The sequence below is a fragment of the Mus caroli genome, unplaced genomic scaffold (assembly GCF_978045245.1).
Source record: "Mus caroli unplaced genomic scaffold, Mus_caroli_1 scaffold_17, whole genome shotgun sequence".
NCBI classification, from domain to species: domain Eukaryota; kingdom Metazoa; phylum Chordata; class Mammalia; order Rodentia; family Muridae; genus Mus; species Mus caroli.
The window spans coordinates 40393035-40415360 of record NW_028227272.1 but is presented as its reverse complement, the minus strand read 5'-3'; the positions used below and the strand labels follow the sequence as shown (position 1 = coordinate 40415360).

Sequence of the window (22326 nt, the reverse complement as noted above, 5' to 3'; positions counted from 1 at the left end):
GGCATATGAATGGCAGACAAGACTGAGGACAATGAGGCTGAACAGAAAATTAAGTACTAGAATGTCATGGTGGCAGCCTGCAGGATGGGTCAGTGCTTTTGACACCAAGGTTGGGGACCTGAGTTCAAACTCTGGAACCCACACAGTGGAAGGAGAGAAGTGATTCTTGAAAGTTGTCTTTTGACCTCCACATGTGCGTCATGGTGCATGCATACTTGCGCAACCCATCCTCCATTTAACTAAAGGAATGCTAACGTGAAGACCGATCATATAGAAAGATCCAAAAGAAAAAGAGATGCAAAACAGTAATAGGCAATGAGAGTAAAATGATGTGGTAAAGGCTCAGCAAACTGAAAACTAGTACTGCACTAGATTTCAGAAGATGATTCGCTGGGATTAGACATGGATTCATTCTTTAAATTGAGTTACTGTCAGATTTGTGATTCATTATTTAGATTATTTGCTGTGTGCCTAAAACTCTTATTTTCCACATTATTGTAGAATTTTTGGAACTTCTGGAAAGTTGAAGAAAAAGTACAAATGAAATTTCACTCAATTCTGTCATATAGAGGTAACTGCTCTCCACAGTTTAATGCCTCTCTCCATCCCCAAAACAGACGTTTATTTTGTAATTTGGGATGGATATATACATTTGTCTCTTTGTGTGTGAGGATTTTCAGTCTCATTACATCATAAGTACTCCCCAGTTTAAAACTCATAAAAACATGTTTAAGAACAACATAATTCATATTTAATATGCGAACTGCATATGGACTTTCTATTACTTATGTGATAATTCTTTAGATTTTGAATATTTAGGATTATGTTTCTTTTTCTTTTGTATGCCATTATGATTAACGCTTTGTGCATTAATTGTCTCATCTGGGTATGAGACTCTGTTTTCAACAGATGGAAAGACAGAAGGAAGACTGTTGGGGTAGAGAGGTATTTCTGATGAAAGGTTCTTGTAAGATGTCATATTATCTTACAGAACCTTTGACACTATTGCTCACTAGTCACTACATGAACATCTGTTTTATTGCATACTTACCAGCACTGAAATGTAGTTTTTAAAATAAATCATGTCTTTGAGTGCTAGTAAGTTATCATACTTTGTCTTGCTGACTACTAGACATCTGTATGTCCATTTTCTTTGTTTTTTTAAATGTTTTTCTTGGCTGTTCTTTTTGAAAACAACACATATCTCAGCATCTTTATGACTTCTGCTTCTGCCTTATGGTTGACTATTTCATTGTGTTCTGAACTCTTCTCACCTTGTCTTGAACTGTGCCCTGAACAAGGCTGTGTTTAGACTTCTTCCTCTGTCCCTCATTCTGCACTTCAATGCCCCAAAGTACCTTTGAAAATATAATGCCTTCCTGATTAAGTACTTACAGTAGTTCCCAGTTTCTCATCAGCTATTTTTGGTGAGGAAAGTTCACCATATTATTGGCTATTTCCTTATGGGTCTGGTTGACCAGCTTCTGTCATTGCTAAGTGGAATCTAAATGAGGTTAAGTTATTATATGTGGGCACTTCTGCATATGCATAAGCAGACAAAAGACAAAATACCAGGACATAAGATAGTGAAAGGTTTTAGAGTCTTTTCCAACTCTCAACATTTGTTAAGAGAAAATGACCCAATGAGTTCTGTGGATTACTCCTGGTCAGAGAGATCAAGGCTGAACTGAGACTAGAAAGGAAGTTTTCTGAGTGCTAGTTCATTGGCTTTAAGAGAATAATAAAAATCACTTTTGTAATGTAAAGAATAGAAGCAGCTAGGAAGACAGTTTAATTTCAATCTGTTACTATGTTTAAAAGATTGTTAAAAATCAAGCTACATAGAAGGTTTGAGTGTTCTTATAATACAAATAATATGTATGTCTCATAAATCAATCAAATGTGTCATTAAAATTTCCATAAAATTTGCACATCAACAAATGACCCAGTTTATACTTGGCTTTTCCCTTTTCACTCTGCTTTGTTTTAGGTAAGCTGTTTTGGTATGACAAAAAGCTTGGTGTTTTGATTCTAGCATGTTGCAAGTCATTATTAAGAGTCTTAATTACATCAATGAGAAAGTTCACTTTCTAAGGAGACTCATGTGCATTGTTTGTACTGACTATATCTAGAAAATTTAAAAGCTTACTCTTAAAATAAACAATGAGAACCACTTTAAAATGCTTTCATTTAAAAAGTAAACAACATGAACTATTTTGGAAGGTCACAGACTAATAGCCATTCAATATGATATAATTATTGCTATTTAATTACTACATCACATTTAAGAAAACTTAACAGCAGTTACTGATTTGAGAACAGGATTTGCCAACTGTAATTGTTATTTGAGGGGCAGGGATACAGGAAGAAAGGGGCAAATATAAAAAGAGTTGTGAAGGAACAATGTTGAAGGAGCACATGACCTTCTAGCCATTGATTATACAAGAGTCAATCACAAAGCATGTGCTTGCTTTACAAAAGAAATAAAAAGAATATTTATCCATTATATGATGTAAAGTTGGTCATAATTGAAGTTTTCAAGAAAAGATTGAGTCAGTATTAGTGGAAGATTCTAAAGGTAACTAAGCTATGGCTTCTTTCATTGTGTGCACAGATAAAAATGACATACTCAACTCATTCAACTCTCCAAGTATTAAACAACTGCCTTGTGTTAAGGAGCTCTTTACTATCCTAAACAAATGACCAATTAGTTCCAGATTGATTGTCCTCTCTACTGATGCACTAGTAAAAATTAGCAGTCTATAGACGACAGCAGCATAAGCATCAGCAACAAAGAGAACTGGGTGGTAAAAGAGAAATAAAGTGCCCAGTATAGGGGACGCCAGGGCCAGGACTTGGGAGTGGGGGTGGGGGGGTGGTGAGCAGGGTATAGAGGACTTCTGGATAGCATTTGAAATGTAAATGAAGAAAATATCTAATAAAAAAAGAAAAAAGAGAGAAATAAAGAACAAGTATTTGAAATTTCTCACTTTATACAGTGTACAACTTCAACAGTTTAGATTTAATTTAAAAATAGCCTTGGAATTTTTTAAAAGAAAAATAACAGTAATTGTTACTTGAACAATACATTAATTTAACAAACAAAACAAACTAGTTACAGTCCAAAAGAGAAATACATGGAGAGAGGGACAGAGCAAAGAAAGAGGAGGGAGGAAGGGAAGAAGGGAGAGAGAGAGAGAGAGAGAGAGAGAGAGAGAGAGAGAGAGAGAGAGAGAGAGAGAGAGAGAAAGAGAGAGAGAGAGAGAGAAATAGAGAGAAAGAGACAGAGACAGAGAGAAAGAAACCAAAGCACAAACAACATGAAACACACTTTTTGAGATAAACCACATGTATTCTTTATAAAAATAGAAATAACTTATTTCAAGTTATTTTAGTAAATAACCACAAAAAAAATTCCACCATATGATAATAAGTTCAAGGATACTTGTTTTATAGTAGGGAAACAGGATTTAAACATTTATGATTACTAGTTAAAATCATTTTTCTAGAGTATAATTTATTTTGCCTATTTGTCTCAATTTTCTACAGTATAGAAAAGGAAATAAGAACAAAGAATAAAATATGATTATATGCCAAGTACAACTTGCTTTTAAACAATAAATTTAATTTACAATATCATTATTAAATGGCATGTATAAAAAAGAGGTGAGACCTTGTCTCAATAAATAAGGTAGAGAACTGTAGAAGAAGAAGCTTTCGCTCATTTCTGGCCTCTGTATGTACAGACCAGTACATCTGTGCAAATGCACTTTTAGTTACCTGACATTATTGTCATCTTGGAAGCTTACTGCTAAATAAGCTCACTCTTTCTAGTTCTTTCTAAACTCTATCTGGCTGGTTTAACTTAGCTGTTTGGGCTTGAGCTTCTCTTCAAGCTGGCTGATTCAATCTGGCTTCTCTCAACTTCTCACTAAATTGCTCTGCTTGGCCTCAAACTAACTCTGGCAGTTTGTTCTAATTTTCTGATTCCTTCTTATTCTCTGGCTTCAGATACCTCTGCTGACCTGCACAGAACTGCATGGACTCAAAAAAGGAACTCAACTCCACTCCACTGCACTCACTACACTGACTCCCAACTCATTGACTCAAACTGAACTCACCTGACTGAACAGAGCTGATGCCTCAACTCTTTCTGCACTGCTCTTAGATAGCCTCTCTTTCCTGTCTGTTCTCACAAGAGTGGTGGGTGGTGGGGCTGAGGGAAGAACTTATCCTATCTTCAACTCATTCTGTCAAATTTTTCTATGATTTTTCACTTTGTTTGTCACTCAATGAGATGTCACTTTCAAACATAGCTGTTTCCTTCTACAAACTAAGAAACTAAGCTTACCTACATTGTTTGGGATTAAAAGTGTGTAATAAGGAGTGCCTGTATTCCAGCTAGGCCATACTTCAATCCATGGTGTGTCTGCATTCTGGGTGTATCATATAGACCTAGAAGGTATTTGGATGTGATCCCTTGCCAAAGTAGCCATGCTGTTGGACCAAAATTCCTCTACATATCTAGTGTACATACACAGAGAGGTATGATATTGCTTGGGTTGAGAACAAAGTTTAGTGATACAGTGCTTAGTATGTATCCATAGTATGTCAAATAAATAAGTTCATATGGAAATAAAATCACAAATAATGATAAAGATAACATATTGTTTAAATTATATATTTATACGCATAATAGGAAGTATCAAACTCAAAGCACTGTTTTCTATGATGTACTGTCAGCAAAACATGCAATATAATATAAAATAAGAAAAACAAAGGGCATAGATTTTAAAAGATGATTATTTATATAGAGAAATGAAATGAATTAATGAGAATGGTGCTAAAAACCACAAGAATGCAACATGAAATTCAGATGCACAGACAAATGGCTGGATGCTCTGCTCTTGGGAGTGATGGAGTCAAGGATACATACAGGCAGTGGACCTGTTCCTACCTTACTACAGCAAGAAGGTGCCAAATGATGGTCTATCTATCACCTAGTTACCAGACAGGACTCTAAGCCCTGTGAGAGGAGAGTAGGACACTGTCCTATGATAAAATATTCCTTGGGAGAGAACAGTTAACTTCTCACTGTAAAGATTCTCATAGACAGCAAGAACTCAAAGATCCAAACAGAGGGAACTGCAAAGTCATCACTCAGGCACTTATGAACCAACCAACCAACCAACCAACCAACCAAAAACAAAGAAAGAAAGGAAAAAGAAGAGCCAATGATTAGCACTAATTTCAAGATGAAATTCTAAAGTGCATCAAGAAAGCCAATGGTAAGGAAAACAGCCAAAAAATGTCAATCTCCTTCTGTTGAGATGAATTTTATCTTAAAGAATAATATCATAATGACCTTAACATAAATATCCTGGGATGTTAAGTAAAATGTAGCAAATTCTATAAAGGAAACAGTAAAGTATTAAATAAAAACAACAAAAAATAAGTGTATAAGATGGAAATCAATCAAAATATTAAGAAGTTTAAGCAAATTCATTGGCAGTAAAATGAATTAGTTTGGCTAACTTAAGATAGCACAATTGTAAAGAGAAAGTTAAATGACCTGGCAGGTAATTTCAAGGAATTCATTTGAAAATAAATCTCATAACGCAAAAGCAGCAGTTGAAATATGGCAAACTGATCCATAAGCATCCATATGTATCCTGTAAGAATTAAATATAGAAGACAAAACTAAACTACCAGAAAGAAGAAAGGCTGGGTTTGGCCGTCATACATAGAACTACAGTATTTGATATGCTGAGGCAGGAGGATCTCAGGTTGGAGGCCTCCGGAGCAAGACCCTTTCTGAAAAGCAACAGAACTACAACAGCAAGCCGGTGGAAGACATCAGGATGTCTAAGTCACACCAACTGAAAAGGAAAATAGCAGTAACTGCATTAAAACCAGAAGTTAGAAAAGCAACAGAACTACAACAGCAAGCCGGTGGAAGACATCAGGATGTCTAAGTCACACCAACTGAAAAGGAAAATAGCAGTAACTGCATTAAAACCAGAAGTTAGAAAAGTTTCTGCTAAAGACAGAAAAGCTGAATTACAAATTGGCCAGGATACCAGCAATCTTTATGGGTCAAAGGAACAAAGATGTGGACACCCTATTGCAACATCACCAAGAACATGACAACAACAGAGTTCACTGAAGTTAACAAAAGCAAAACTTAAAACCTTGTAGAAAATTGGGCATAGAATACAAGGAAACAACACATAAAGGAAATGCCAAAGATGTATAAAGAAAGTAAAACCAAGCGAGGCACTGGTTAAGCTTCTATTGGTGAGAAGCCGGCCAAAGGTCTGCCCTCTTAGGTTGTGAGTCTTGAGAACACTTGAGGTTGCTAGGGGCAGTATGAGCAGACACTAGCGCTTCCTAAAGAGCATTCTCTATATAAAACTCAGTAAGCTTTCACATGGACGTCTTAGTGTTTAACCATTTCCATATTTACATACATAAAAATGTGAACTTGGTTGCCAATGGGAAACATTAAAAATTATGCCTAATGATGAAAGATTTGATTAGTTAAGTTTAGAGATAATAGCTAGAATAATTCATTTTTATATAAGCTGTAATATATGACTGAAAAAGTACCTCACTCATGGTAATAGGAGTCAGAAAAGCACTGCCTGTTTTTGGCCTTTTGCTAAAGCCATGAGGACTCTATCAGCTGCAAGAAGGAATGGAGGGCTCCCCTGGGCTCTGCCATGTGGTTTACTGTGGATTAGGTTCTCTCACACAGATAGATGCTTTAGTCCATTATTCTACAGACTGAATTGTCCGCTTCTCTGCAACTACTAACAGACTAAGAACATAGAAACAAGTGCGGAAATGAGCATGCCATATTCCAAAATCCCATCTAACCTGGGCTCAGGATTCTTGTGTAGCAGATGATTCTCTATACTATGATGTATTTGAAATAGTTTACATTACACAAGTCTAACTCTGAGACCACTGCCTTCCTTAATTCAAAGGCATGTGAAGACAAGCATCCCCTTCTCTCCGTTTCTCACAATAGAAACCAAGATTTCACCAATTAATAAGCATTTTATACAGCGGCGGTTTCATTGATCATGAGCAAAATTTTCCATTGACTTTTATCCACATGAAGACTCTCAGGCTTTCCTGAGTGAGTGACCAGAAGCAGATGCTCTTGGTACAGACCAATGCTCCCCCAAACCAGGCCCATCCAGCTAGGTTTCTCAGCAGCTGACGTGGGGCTGGATTGCCAAGCGCCTTCCTGATCCTAATCAACAGGTGATTTGGCACCGGCACTGCTATTTACTCATGAGTTTCACCTTTGCTTTCAGAAAACAAGACACAATACCTTCTCAGTGGTGCCCTGCAAGCTGGCCATATGGAAAGCAAGGTTTTATTTCAGCCAGTTCTCTTACAAGAGGAGGAAAACTGCCAGCTACCCCTGCTACTCTCCTCACTAGCTACGGTACAGATGTTTGGAGATGCAAAAACATAAATGAAACAAAAAACTCTTAAAAAACAGTTTTGCATAAATAAAAAATTAGTATATAGTTACCATAACTATGGAAAGGTAAATGCACGTTTCGCTGATCTTGTTAAACAAAGAGAACCCAAACAAACAAAAATACTGGTGTTCTGACTTAATCAGCACTTTGCGAAACTAACAATTACAACTCAAACATGGCTAAAAGTGGAAATATAAAACAGATTTTCATTATTTGGATTTTTAAAAAATCTCCAAGAATCAGAGACTATGACCTACTTAAGTGAACAGTTATTAAAGAAACAGGCCCATTTAAAATATGTTTTCAGCTTTAAGATGGGAATAGAGTGCTTCTTTGAACTCTACTAAGTCAGGGGAAAAGTTAATGGAAATAATAAAAGCTCTTAAATACTACACAAAGAAAGTAGAACTATAAAATAAAGATGTTGAGATGGCTCATGTATGTTCCTTAGGTAGCACAGCTTGTATGAAGTCCTAGTTATCACACTAGCAAATGTCCTGTTCCATTTAAGCACAGTGATGCATAAAATTAAAAGAAAACTTTTTGTTTAAAATAAGACTAAAAGTACATAATCTCTGAGGGGGAGTTGCCTGGACTAAAATTTAGACGTTGGCTTAGAGCCTTGTTCTGTTCCCGATCTTGTGTGCACGGTTCATTTATTAACATATTTGGTGCCTAGCATCCATACACACACTTGCTAAGTGGGAGAAAGACAGAAAGTCATCCTAGTAAAAAACTCATTTTTGTCCTAAAATTCTGAGCCCAATGACATTACTCCAGTGCAGGAGACATTTCTTTTCTTTGTTAATATAATGAGATAAGTAAATGAACATGAAAATAAGTACACACATATACCACACTAGTGAGTTCTTTCTCTGAAGAGGAAGAAACCTCCCCACCTCCATGCCCTATCCTTGCCTTCCTCTCTTCCATTTTCTATTTCCTAATGCATATGAAAAGGAAGAGTTCCCATAAAAAGGATTTTATTTTTTCTGAATTAAATATAGCATATCATTTCTCTGCCATTTAAGTTCTATTAAGAAAACACAAAATCATTATGGAAATCCTATTAGGAACTTTGAAAAAGAAACAAAAACAAAAAAAAGTGAGTAAAACTACATTTAAAATTCAAATTTTCATTCACGCATTTTCTTTTAGAAACTTTGAATTACTCCTTCATGCTGCCCCCACTTCCTTTTCCAGAGACAGTATTGTAAATTATACAAAGAATGCACCCTCTTCTTACATCTTCCCACCCACCTGTCCTCTGAAGTAGGAGGTCCACAGAGTCGAGGTATAGATTACAGCAGGAGATATTTGGATGAGATCAAAACATTTCACCTGGGAGACAGCTCTGTGCTAAATTTTCCAAGTCTCAAAGAAGGTTATGGCCTACCATGTTGTTGGCCAGAAAATTGGTTCTCATGGCTGAACAATGATAACCATTTTACATAAGACTTCTGAAAATAAAAGTACCTGTGGTATCAGCCAGAAAATAAGCCTACGAATGAAAGCCTTTTATGGGAATATCTGAACCACAGCAGACACTATCAGTGTCCCATGAATACACCTAGAGGGTCTAATGGGATACAAGGCACCTGACACCTTGGTGCCTAAGAGAAGCTCAGCTGTCTGAATACGGGAATAGTCTTAGGGCAAATGTGCCATTGTCCTAAGTGAAGATATCCTGTAGCACCAACAAAGCTGAACCCTGGGGACTAGGGGACAGGCAAGGCTCTGAGCCAGGCTCTGTGTAAAGACAGCTCTTGGCCCACTTGACAGGAACCACTAAGGATGGGTTCCCAAGGGGAGGAGGCTCCTCAAACAGAGAATGTGGAGACTGCACAGTGTATGAGCACTCCCTGCTGGTAGCCTGGGTGGTAAATAAACTGACGATGACTTGGAGGGCTACTGGGATTGTCTGTGGGGAGGCTAACAGAGGTACAGGTAGGCAGTAGGTTTTAGGAGACACAAGTGTGGCTCTGACTCAGTTTAAATACCTGTAGATATTACCCTTAATGAGAAAAAGGGTAGGGGAGCTTACCAATAGAAAGAACACAAGAAGTGGAAAATACTATATGTAAAAGCTGGCATGTAAGAGTTTCTACATATATTCTCCAAATAGTAACGTTATATAAAGCATAAATTCAAGTGTGCACACGTATGTTTGTGGGGAGGGAAAACAGGAGACAGTGAATTTCCTTACATACACTTGGCCTCCACAAAAGCAATCCTTGGGACAGTTCAATTGTGCTCATAACATTAATGTTCTACCAGGAAGCACCTTCCATAACTCCCACAGAGCTGTCAGCTATGCCCACAACACCATTATACCTAAGCCCCAGACAGGCGGTCTTCGTTAATCAGCACAGGCCTGTGGCAACAATCCTGATATCTCCTGGGTGCTCTGCTTTGTTAGGGTTCTTGTTTATGATAAAGTGAAGGTCAAAATGGCAGCCTGCTAAAAGCAGCAGCATTTCAACTGCCTGAGTAACTTGCTTGTCATCGACTTGTTAATGCAACAGTCAAACACTTCATTCCTGTGGACAGTGTTGACTCACTTCGGCAGATCAAGGGTCTAGAACAGGAAGATGCTGCAGATGCTTGGGCTTGGAGGAAGGCTTAGTGGAGCCAAACCGTCAGCAGGGCCTGTTTGTTCTGTACTTCCCATCGGGTTTTGTGAACGAAATGTTAGATTACCGCAATGACAAGTTTGTGACAAGCGAGTCATTTGTGCAACTGGTGCACTCCTGTTTTTCTCTGTTTACCATTCAGACTTGTGAATGCCATTTCAAGCACTCACAGGATTTCTGGCTCCCATTAAGGGGAAATGGTTCCTCCATGTTTAGCATTTTCTGCCTCAAAGAGAATTACTGAGCAATTATTTATCCCCATGGTCACAGTGTCACACAAAAGCACTGGAGTTGTTTTGCTAGACTCTGAATTATGAAATGGAGTCCTGAGGACGGGATAGTGTGGAACATCAGAAATTTCTCATCTAGTGCATTGGAATGACTACAAAGCAAGCCTGTGAGAGTCAATAAAATTGTGGCCAGCTTGAAATACCTTGCTCCTTTGCTCTGGGATCATATATCAAGGCCATATGCTTCAAGGCACATAAACTCACTGGTAACAAGTAGACCTGAGAAACCAGGCCTGGCTCGACTGCAGACACTGACGTGTGATCTAACACATGATAGCTTTGGTGACAAGGCTAGCTTTGGCTGTTGAGCAGGGAATTTACAGCACCTTCCTCCTGCTTGCCATAGGTAACAGGAGGCCCAGCACAGGGAAGACAACATTTTATCTGTGTGATAGAAAAGCAGTATCAGAATACCAAAGTTACACTTGGGATCATCCTTGTGCTGCTGTTTTCAGAGTAAATGGACCCCTGGTGGACTCAGACTCAAGAACTCTAGATCTTCTCATAAAAATTTCAACATTCCCCACCCGGGGCTTCCAAGTGACTTTTGGCAAGTCATTTTTGTTTCCCACGAAGAAGCTGGTAATCATAATGGAGTCCCCAGCCCCTACTCCGCTTACATGCAAACCTTAATATTAGCAGTATCCTTTAGAACTGGAGGAGAAGAACAGCACTCTCCAAATGTCACACAGACTATGAGCTGGTATTGAATTTATAAATAATAGTGAGTAGCACTCTTAAAGAACATAGCAACAGGCTTTCAAGCAGAGATGGAGACTTAGTACCTGGGGACAGAGGTCAAAAGTGGAACCCAAGGGGATCTGTCGAGAAATGAAAGGTAGAAACAGAAGCAGAACTCAGACCAGGTAGCTACAACACAGTGAAAGAAACTTATAGTGATCCCTGTTGGAGTAAACACTTGTTGCTGGGGCAGGAGAGATGGCTCAATGGTTAAGAGACTGGACAGAGGACCTATTTGGATCCTGGCACCCATGTTGTATGATTCTCAACTACCTGGAACTCTACCTCCTGGGTATTCAATGTCCCTCTTTGATCTCTGTGGGCACCTTTGTGTGCGCACACACACACACACATACACACACACACATACAAACACACAAACACATGCATGCATACACACAAATACACACTTAAAATAAAACATTAGGACATATTTTTAATAATCCTTTGCCATGTTATACATTTTATATACATATTTAATCTTTGTGCATCCCAATGGTATTTAGATCTTATTTTTTAATAGAAGAATTAAAATTTAAGGGTGTAAAGATCTTATGTTAATTATACAGTATTATAAGCATTGTATTTAATTGAATATAAGTTGTAGAGATTTGAAACTAGTTTTCTTTACATCTGCAGCATATATATTTGAATTAAGTCCATTTCTAGTATCTTTACAACACTTCTCTTTGGTTCATTGGAAACTATTTTAAATGTAATTCAAAACTGTAGCTAGAAAGGCAAGTTACAGCATTCTGGCTTTGGTGTGCTATGGCTATTCTTGGGCCCTGGGAAAGCTAAGCTTCATCCTGATGCCATTTCTTCTCCAGCCTGGACTGAATCTTGCTTCTGTGCACTAGGCAGCAGGTAACTGGTTCTAAGCTCATCCCAGATTAACTGTGAGTACAATGTCCCATGGCATCAGCTTGTATCTATGCCATCTCCTTTCTCCCTCTGTATGTTGACAGGTTTAGGTTACCCAAGGTTATCCCTAAGGAGTCTCTTACTGTCACCTCTTCACTACTTCTCTCAGGAAGTGGGAAGGGGTAGACACTCATCTCATTGTTACAGTGATCTGTAAAACCAGCTGAACTTTAAACTTGGCATAGGCCGTCTCTTATTTGGTTGTCTGCTGTGTTTCTCTTATGCTAGACTCCATCCTATTTGTATATGATTTAGAGTAACAATTCTCTAACAGCTTTCCTAATGCTGTGACCCTTTAACACAGCTCCTCATATTGGGGTGACTCCAACCATAAAATTTAATCGTTGCTACTTCATAACTGTAATTTTGTTTTTGTTATGAATCTTAATGTAAATATCTGATACACAGGATATCTGATATGTGACCCCCAAAGTGGTCCTACTGCACAGGTTGCGAAGGGCTTAGAGGTATACAAATCAAACTGGTAAGAAAGACTTTACAGTAAGCCCATCTTAAAGGGAGCTTGTGCCCAAGCATTTGAGTGAGGCATGCCTCCTGAATATTACAATCTAGAGGTTGTTGTCTTTGTATGGCAAAGAATGAGCTCCAAGTCATCTTCAGTGCATGGTCTGATGGCTTTTTTAAGTATGTTTAGGATGAACCACAAAGTGGCCTACGTTTTTTTCCTCTTTAATGCTAAATTTACATTTACCACTTCAGAATCCTTCACATCTAGTTAAGAAGATTTCCCTATATGTAGAATCATTAAGCTAACAAGGAAATGATGTGGCTGTGAACGCTAGGTAGCTAGTGACTGGCTTGCTTCATGACCTGGTGGCCAATGACACTCAGACTCTGCTCACCAACCCTGTGCACAATATATAATTACAGCTGGACATAGACTGTCCTGTTTTGTCACCCCTGTCCAACATGAGTCAAACGCCACTGCACTTCTCTCCCAAGCCTGAGAGGAATGAAGGTTAGTCAGCCTATCCCCTGTCTCTTTTCGTTATGTTTGGCAATGTCTTCTCAACCTTTTAAATTTATTCCCTATTCTGTAGAAACTCTTCCAGGCAACATCAGCTAGGTTTAATTGATACAGCGATTTAGAAGGTGTCCATGTAGTTAACTGTCCAGGTAGGAACACTTTTAAAAGGGAGAGGACCTTATGGTAATTAAATCAATACTAAAGACTTAGCCAGAACTGTCCAGGCAGATCGATACAACCCCTCACACATTCTTCTGTAATCAATCTCGTGCATATTGTAATTACTGTCTGTATGCTGCTTCTCCACCACTCTGTGAGCATCCTTTAGTGATGGGGATGCATTTACCTGTTTATCTTTAGTTTCTAGAGAAGTACTAGGCAGGGGAAAGCGTGTAGCACTTTAAAACACTTGAATTAAGGCTGTCTTTCCTCTAATTACATTTTTGGAGGTAAATTAAAAATACGTTAATGTCACAGGAATGATAATGGGTCATTGACATTGACTGATGACATCAAAAACTAAGTTGAAATGTGATGAAATTTTCCTTAAAAGTCTATTATAGTTAAGAACCAAAACCAAAACCCCATAAAGAAAAAATGCACACTAGCCAAAAATTCACAAAGGCCTAATTTTTGTATGTAACTCAGCTTTACAGGAAACGATGGTAACATGATTACTTCCATTCAAAAACTTGGTGGTACTTCTTCTGCCTTCACCCTGGCTAAGTACATTTAAAAGTTCTGATGTTTTCTGACATTTTCTTTTTGCCCGAATAACAGTGGATCTTGCATAAAGAAAATTGAAATTTAAAAATATACATTCTTCCAAATTCAGCTCCCAATGGAGTAGTGCTTTGCAAACATTCAGAAAGTACAGTGGCATGCTGTTGATGAGAGTTTTACATCATTCTTCTACATCTATTTCTTAAAAGATAAATTTGAAGTAAATCTGCCCTAACTTTGTTAATGATTTACACTATACTGGGCTTGCCAATACTGGAAACATGTTTCTAGATCATTCGGAGGCACACCAGAATCCAGGATGGCTTCAGTAGCCAGTCTTTTACTTCCGCATTTCTCCATATTGACTGTGATTCCTTGAGAAGTTCAAAAAGCTTGGAATGAAATAAGAGTGTTAGAAATCTTCCCCTTGTCATCATCAAAAGTAGCTTGGCTAGTTATGTAATACATAACAATAACACTACCTTGGTCCAGTAGAGCTCTGGGCCAATAACGAAGACAAGGTAGGTTTTGGACTCATGCCTGTAATCTTAATATTCAAGAGGCTGAAGCAGGAGGACTGCCATGAGTTTGAAGCTATTTGGGCCACATGGTGAGCTCCAGGCAAGCACAGACTATAGAGAAAGTCTCTGTTTCTGACAAAAAAATACAAAACAACAAAACCAAAAACAAAACACCGGAAGCAAAGCCAAAGAAGAAAAGATGACAGATCAGTGAGGCCTCCTGTCCTGCTGGGACTTAAGGACTGGCAAAGTGGTTTTACCAGAACTCTCCAGGGAGAGATTAAACAATGGGAATTAGATTTCTATGTCTTCAGCTTGCAATTAGAGGTATTAAATGGCTGTGCTGAGATGCATGGTCCCAAAAAGGAGGCTTATTTTTGGTGGAGAGGAGACAATAAAGATATCTGTGGAGTACCACCTTCCCAAACTATGAGGCAGAACTTGGGCTATCTTCTTGAATAATCATTCACATTGCACCATCTATGCAACAGGTTAATTTTAGACTAGCATTTTAAAACTGTGTTGGATATAAAAACAATGTCATTAATAAGCTGCTATTTGTTTCACTTACAGGGAACTTTTCAGAAAAGAGATTACTTATTTGGATCTACTGTTTTCTCTATTTTAGATTGGAGTAGTATTTTTTAATACAATTTCTTTCTACAAAAACCTATAATTTGTAATGAGAATATGAGATGTTACACATTTTCTCTCAACCTTATTTATTCTTGTGAATACCTAATCAATTCTATTCCTAGCTTATAATTCTAAGAGATTCACAGAGCTACCTTCATATTCTGTGCTCTGGTCACAGCACTCCAACTTCTGGCTAAGCAAGTAGCTTGTGGGCCACTATGACATCATGAGAAATGACAAACTATATAATTATTGCAGACAGAGGACATTTATTATACAGAAGTATATGGCTGTTTCCAAAGCTTGTTTCTTCAAAAAGAACAAGGGCAGTGACCTCGATTTTTGCAGTATGTGCATCAAAATTTTACCAAAAACTTCTTTTAAAATAGAGATGAGTCTAGAAAACATTCTTTAAGTAGTGACAACTCCTCTTGTTTGGGAGCCTTCTGTGTGGCAAGTGGACTCAAGTGGGACAGGGATGGTAATTGCAATAAATTATTCATTCATAATTAATCACCAGTAGTGATCATTTGTTGACCCCCAAACAGAGAGATTTCTGAGTAAAGAAAAACCTAACTGGCAATCTGTGTGCTCCTCTTTGGGAGTGAGTTCATTTCTCCATCAAGACCGATTCCAGCTTGCATTACACAGACACTTAGAAGGATCCCTTCAGGTGTTCCATGGAAAGGAAGGGAACAGCTATTTCTTTTTTAGCCGAACTCTCCAGAGCTGTGAATCACAGCCACCTTCTCTGCTGAGAGGACAGACACAGTCTTGGAATTTCACACCATTCTCTTTTGTACACTATTCTTTCTCTCTCTGCTCCACTCTGATGTCCACAGTGGAGCTGAGGATGATTAGTAGCAACAAAGGAGACAAGTTTCCATGTCATCCACAGAAGATGCTAAAAATATTCTGTTATACCTTGAGAAATAATAATAAAAACTAATAATAAATCACCCCAAAATGCATTCTAGTTAATGTTTTGTGTGCATGTGTTGTGCATATATGACCTCCTCTCTGAGATCACAAAATTTAAGTATAAATTTAGGCAAGAGATCAAGTGTGTTTCTTCAGTAGAAGTTGGGTATGTTGTTATCTTCTATTATCTACTAACTAGAAAGTGTGAGCTAGGTCACAAATCCATGTGTAAGTGCTTCTCTTACATGTAGCTCAACATTTATGCCTTTTTATTCTTGAAATTTCAGGTCTGTTCTTATATCGCTAGATTTTCAGTGGCTGGATTTTCCCTTGTCCATTCTTGCTGCCGCTTTAAAGACACCCTCCTTCCTTTTGACGGGTCTTCTTATTGCCAAGGATAAGAGCTAACTGCATTCAGACAATTATGACTTTGTAAACATTGTAACTGGTGAGATACACTTAGCTCTCTATAATTACAAAGCAGGTTCAGAAACTGCCCATCCTGAAATATCACTAACGCGCCCAGAGGCTCCAGGTTTATCTTCAATTGTACTGGAAACTGTACTAAAGCTGTTTCTTAGGCATTTCTTTTCTCAGTATTATTAAAAGTCACTTTAAAATCTATGGTGTATTATAGCAGGCGTGAGTACTACGTAAGGGACCTGAACTGAAAATCAAAACTGAGCAAGATCTGAATCCATTCAATTTAGAAATTATGGTGGTCAAATGGGTCCAGGGAAGGTCTTTTCATGAGTCCATCAAAGAGCATTAAGGACTTAAGGCAATTATTCTCTTGGATAGCTAGAAACCTACATTATTTCATCTGAACATGACCTAAAACCTTTGCAATTTGGCAAAGTCAATCATACTTCTATTAGGTTGTAAATAAATATCTAAGAAAGGACTGACATCTGTTCAACTCCTATCTTCTTCATCCCCTTCTTGAAAGTTCAATTCCTGAAGTAATCTCACCTCAAGCAATATCCAAAGGTTACATAATGGGCCAGTAATACATAATAGTTCAGTAACTAAGATGTCACACTAATACTGCTCTCTCTTACAGACCTTAAAAGGCCACTGTACAATTTAAGATAGGTCATGTGAAAGTTGATATAATGATATCTTCATGATTCAATGTATAAATAAATGGCCCATTTTGATTAAACAGCAAAGGCAACTGCAAAATATTTGAAACTGTATATTGCTTGAATTTTATCAAACAGACTTATCTCTCAAATTCACTAATGTCTCTTTTTCATGTAGATAAATATCCATCAAAACATGTAAAACAGTAAGGATAGATGCTTCATAAAGAAGCATCAGCTTTAGAAATATATGATAAAATATATTTATATTATAAGGCAGCAATAACTCTGGACCAAATATCACATAATTTTTGGTTTTAAAGTCAGCCCTTTAAAAATGTAATTTATATATATATAAATTAACTAATATATGATTCAGTGTTAGAACGGAGCTTAAAAATATAATGTCAATATATCATTATCTCACATGGATTGTACAATGATGTCTTTTAGTTTGGTTTTGACAAGAGTACCTTCAGAAGACCCACGTTTTATATATAGTAGAAAATGACATCATAAAAACAAGGAGCACTGAAAGGTGCAGAAGGCACACGGAAGATGCTTGCATACTGTCTACCACATGTCGCCAGTTGTGAAAGACCTGACATGCTAATATCCACTCATCCGGACTTGTTCCAGAGGCACTAAGAGCATGATGGCTGGCAGGCTCTGCAGTTAAGTGCGGTTATCAAGGCCCCCAAATATTGACAGAGTGCCAGACCCTAAGAAGCTATTGATGTACACAGCCGGCCACAGCTCCAGACACCTCTCAGACAGAGCCTTTAAATGTCACAGATAAATGAATTTTCATGAAACAGAGAGAGAATGGAAGAGCAAGAAGAAAGAGCACAGAATGAGAAGTAGGTAAAGAAATGGAAAAAATTGCTTCCATAAAGCTGACAGGAAGGCACATGGCACCTCATCTGTAAAGCTCAATCAAAGATCTTCACAAAGGATGTGAGAGCAAGTCTCCCAGAAGCACGGTGCTACCTAAGAAGGCAGCACCTTAATCATTTCCTTGTGTACATTTAAAAAGTTAAGTGAGGTGCGCGTAGCAGAACAGTTCTGAAAAACTATTCTTGAATGAAGTATGGGTTCAAATGCAAATAATGCTGAATTCAGCCAGAAACCAAATTCTAGATAAAATATAGTAAGGAACAACAGACACAATCACAGGAAACGCCTCTTAAACAGATCTTAATGGATTCGAAAGGCTACAAATCAAGGCTGTATAGAATCTATTGCTTGCCAAGCCTCGGGTGTGTCTCTGACAGTTCCTTTTCCAGTGTCCCACAGAGAGGCGTGACACCTACTGGGTTTACCCCTTTAGCTTTTGCCCCGTCCTCCCACTGCAAACATCTGTTTGGGAAATGCATTAGGTAAAGCTAGGACTTGACACCTGACAACAGAAATGAGGCAAGGTTCTAACTGTATCAACTACTTATTCCTTAGAAGCCATGTGCCACTCAACACATTTTAAATGGAAATGAGGGCTTTTCACTTTCAAAGTCTTCCATCTGCCGAGGGCACCTTCTCTTGACCTTAATACGTTGTGTCATTAAAAGCAGTCACACTTTCAAGGTTAGAATGTGGTTTGCTTGCTCATTTACTTTCCTGTATCAGATATGTACAACTTCCACATTTACTTAGATCACTCACACCAGTGCCCACAAACAACATTCTTCTTTATTGAAAAGTCTATGGGCAGATTTTTAAAAATCTGCAGCAAAATAGCTTCTCAAAGCCCCAACTGCTTTTTAACTAGAATTATAAGAATTATAAGTAGTGAGCCTTGGTATAAATATTCTTTTGCATCTGCATCTCCTCTCTGCCTTGAGTGCTTAGGATCTCATCCGACACTCTAAAAACAAAAGTCTGGAGCTGGAACACTCAGCAAAGGTTTTGTTTTTGCTTCAACTTTCCAGAGATTTCTTAGTGCCTTTCTTTCTCATGTTAGGAGATAAAATGGAAGGATTCAGATTTTCTGACATGGGAAAAGTAATTATTCCCCCCCCTTTTTTTTTAAAGGCTTTTATTTTGAAGACAAAAATCTGTTTTAACTCAAATGAAAATTGCAGTAAAATCTTAGACACTGTAATCAGCGACAGCATTAAAACTCTCCAGAACTCCGCCAACTTCCATGTGAATCCATAATCCACCCAGGATCACAAAGACACATTATGTGATTCGCCTGTAGCCACCCTGACCTGTTATATCGCATTAAGAATTATGGTAAATTCCTGTGATATGTCACACATGTACATGCATTTGTACTTTCATGGACAGTATTTTCTTCTGTGACCATACCATAAACAGAGAGGCTTGGGACTATTTTAGGACAAAATCCAGCAATTGCTCTAAAAAGGCTGTTAATTTTCCCATTATGTAATTTGAGCTGGGCAAAAAAAATTACATGTTAAAATTGTAAGAAATTATATATGGCATAATCACTGTTATTTAAATAAATGAGAGAACATTTATATATTGGCAAATACATAAACATATTTTTCTGACATGATATAGAAGACACTTGTATTTTAAAAGATAGTGTAGGGCCAATTATATATATAAATAGATGCAAGTATAAATATGTATACTTATAAATATATAAGTATATTAATATATGTGTATTATCATATATAATACACACATATATAGGTATACTTATATATATCTACATATAAAATATATATTACTTATGTATTTTTCTTCTGTTGTCTTTCAATCATATGTTTGAGTTACCTGGCTAGCAAGGCTATAAGGTATGGTTTTCTTTTATTACTTTTTCTATGCTGGAAACTTTAATATGTAATATTTTTGAACATCTCAAAAATAAGTTATCTAAATGCAATTGTTAATAGTTAGAAAGTTGGATGAGCATAAAGTCTAAAAAATAAAAAGACCTTGTAATTTCTCCTGTAATAATATTCTTGTATTTGTGGTAGAGTGTGGCTAGTTTGCAAAGTGCCTTCTCCCTTTTCAGTCAGGGGTAAAAAACAAAAAGCCTCTCCATCCCATAGGTGGTTTGGAATGTGGGAAAAGGCTCTGTGTGCTAGTCCCACTCACACTTGTAGACACCATCCATCACCTCAGTGTTGGGGACTTCTCAACCTAGACTATGCCTGTAGCACATATGTGTTCTCTCTCTGTTTCTCCCTCCCTTCTCCCTCCCCTCTCTTTCCTCCTCTCCTCTCTCTCTCTGTGTAAGAGAGAGAAATTGAGATAGAAAGTGAGACAGTACAGTTTATAGGATTCCAAATAAAATGTAAAATTTCTTGAGGACTCCACTTTCCTTACCTCTGCAATGGATAGCACCTATCAAAGAGGTTTATTGTGGAAACCCAATGAGCTAATATGATGACAGTACTTAGTATACCTAAAATAAAGATTATCATTCTCACACAAGCTTTTCTTTTGCATAATGGATGTGCTCTGGAGGTGATTATGAAAATGTATAGGCCGCACTTCTATTATCGAATCGCAGAGCAATTACATAGTAAAACAATGGGACCTGTGATGGCTCCTGGTGGTAGACAGGGTTCAGACAGAGGCTGGGTCTTGGGGGACTGCTGGGAGTCATCTGTGAGCTGGCAATACTCTTAGGTCTTCCTTGATGCCTTCCCACAGGTTTCTTATTCTGCTAACTCCTAACTTATCCCAGAAGTTTTCAGGAGAATTTCCTTTGCTCTTGTCCAGTTCCAAGGCTCAGTGGGACATTTCTGCATCAGCAGGCCTTCACTGAGGCCCTAGCCCACAGAGAACTCCCATCAGGCCAGGCTCACAATGTCCCAAGTGCTCTACTTTGCATGTTTGTTACAACTCTCAGTCATGTGCACTGAGGATGCTTGCACTGGCTTACTCATTCCGTGAGAAGCTTTGGGGCTGGGAACACTGTCTTCCACTTTCTTAGAAACCTTACACTTAATAGTGAGGCCTATAAATAAAACAAAACCTTAAATAGTTCTGACTTCACCTTCAACTCATAACTGAACCCGACTCAGGGACTGAAGAGCTATTTTCTCTCTTTGGTCTCATCAGATATGAGTGTGTCAGGTTACTGACTTGGGTGAAGCTTATACTCCCATAATGCACCAGATGCTAGCAACCTGCTGCACTTTAGGACTCTTTTTTTTTTTTTTGTATCTAGACTTCCATATAAGTTAATTCCTTAACTTTTCTTGCTCTCAGAACATCCTTTTATTTATGGAACAGATCCAGAAAGAATAGAGTTTATAAAATAAACCATCTGCTAAACAGACCTTGAGAAAAAGTAATGTTTGAAAATAGCAAATAAAACTTATTGGGGTATAAATGCTAAATTAAATGTATTAATTTTCTCATCTTTTTTTTTCCTTGGGAGTGGGTTGAGATGAAGCAGGGTCTCAGGTAGCCCACACTGGCTCCAACTCACTATGTAGTCAAGGATGACCTTAAACACGTAGTCTTCCTGTTTTTATATCACAGTTTTGATATTGCAGGTGGTACTAGGCATCTAACCCAGGGCCTTGTGCAAACGAGGTCCTAACATATCCTTTGCTTCACTTTATTATCTTTAGAGTTATTGTGGGAAACATTATCCAATTCTATTATATGGGGGGGAGAGAGAGAGGGAGAGGGAGAGGGAGAGGGAGAGGGAGAGGGAGAGGGAGAGGGAGAGGGAGAGAGCGAGGGAGCGCTGTAAGGTACACTTTTATGAGTTCTCCTGGGGTCATTAGTGCAAAGTCACTCTCATACATTCTAAAAGAAGAACCTGACCTATGATCCCTCCACATACTCTTCCCTGTATACTCTGGGAATTCAGGAAGCCATCAGAGAGCCTCTGGGACTAAAAAAGTTCAAACAAGGCACACCTGCCTTAATATTTTGTCATAAGCAGTTAACAGAATATACTCAAATTACCTTCATTTTCCTCTTGCCTATATTCCTATTTCTATGCTCTTTTCTTGATGTTATGTTATTTATAAAGATAAAGATGAGTGACAACTGATAGCAAAATAGCTAGAACCTTTAAATAAACAGATAAAAACAGATGTGGTTCATGGTTTCACAAACTGGCTAGTAAATGGAGATTCCAGATGGATCACACTTTAGGCTAAGTATTGAAGGATTCTTAGTATTTAAAAAAAATAGATTAAAAAAGTCATTTAAAGCAGAGTAAACAGCATAACCACAAAGGTTATTGCTCGCTAGGGATAGTCAGTCATCTTGTCTGCAAAAGGGGATAGTGGGGCAGCATTTGCGGATGTGAGCAGGGTTAGGTCATGGAAGAATGTGTCAATCAGAGAATATTGCTGTCAGTAATCATAGTCTGAAGAAAGTACAGTCAGCAACTGTGCTGCTCCCCCTCTGAAGAGGCAGCAGCAAA

The 22326-nt window shown here is 37.9% G+C and overlaps 1 protein-coding gene across 28 annotated transcripts in view; it reads right to left on the bottom strand.

Moving 5' to 3' along the window:
* The window catches only part of Zbtb20 (zinc finger and BTB domain containing 20), a 765654-nt gene that overhangs the window by 232510 nt on the left and 510818 nt on the right, over window positions 1-22326 (bottom strand). Inside the window, exon 7 of one of the 28 annotated variants that reach the window (XM_085832263.1) lies at window positions 11208-11243. The exons of the other annotated variants lie outside the window; for them this stretch is intronic. The gene's annotated coding sequence lies outside the window, so the exon portion shown is untranslated. The remainder of the gene's footprint in view (window positions 1-11207; window positions 11244-22326) is intronic. 28 annotated transcript variants of the gene reach the window in all.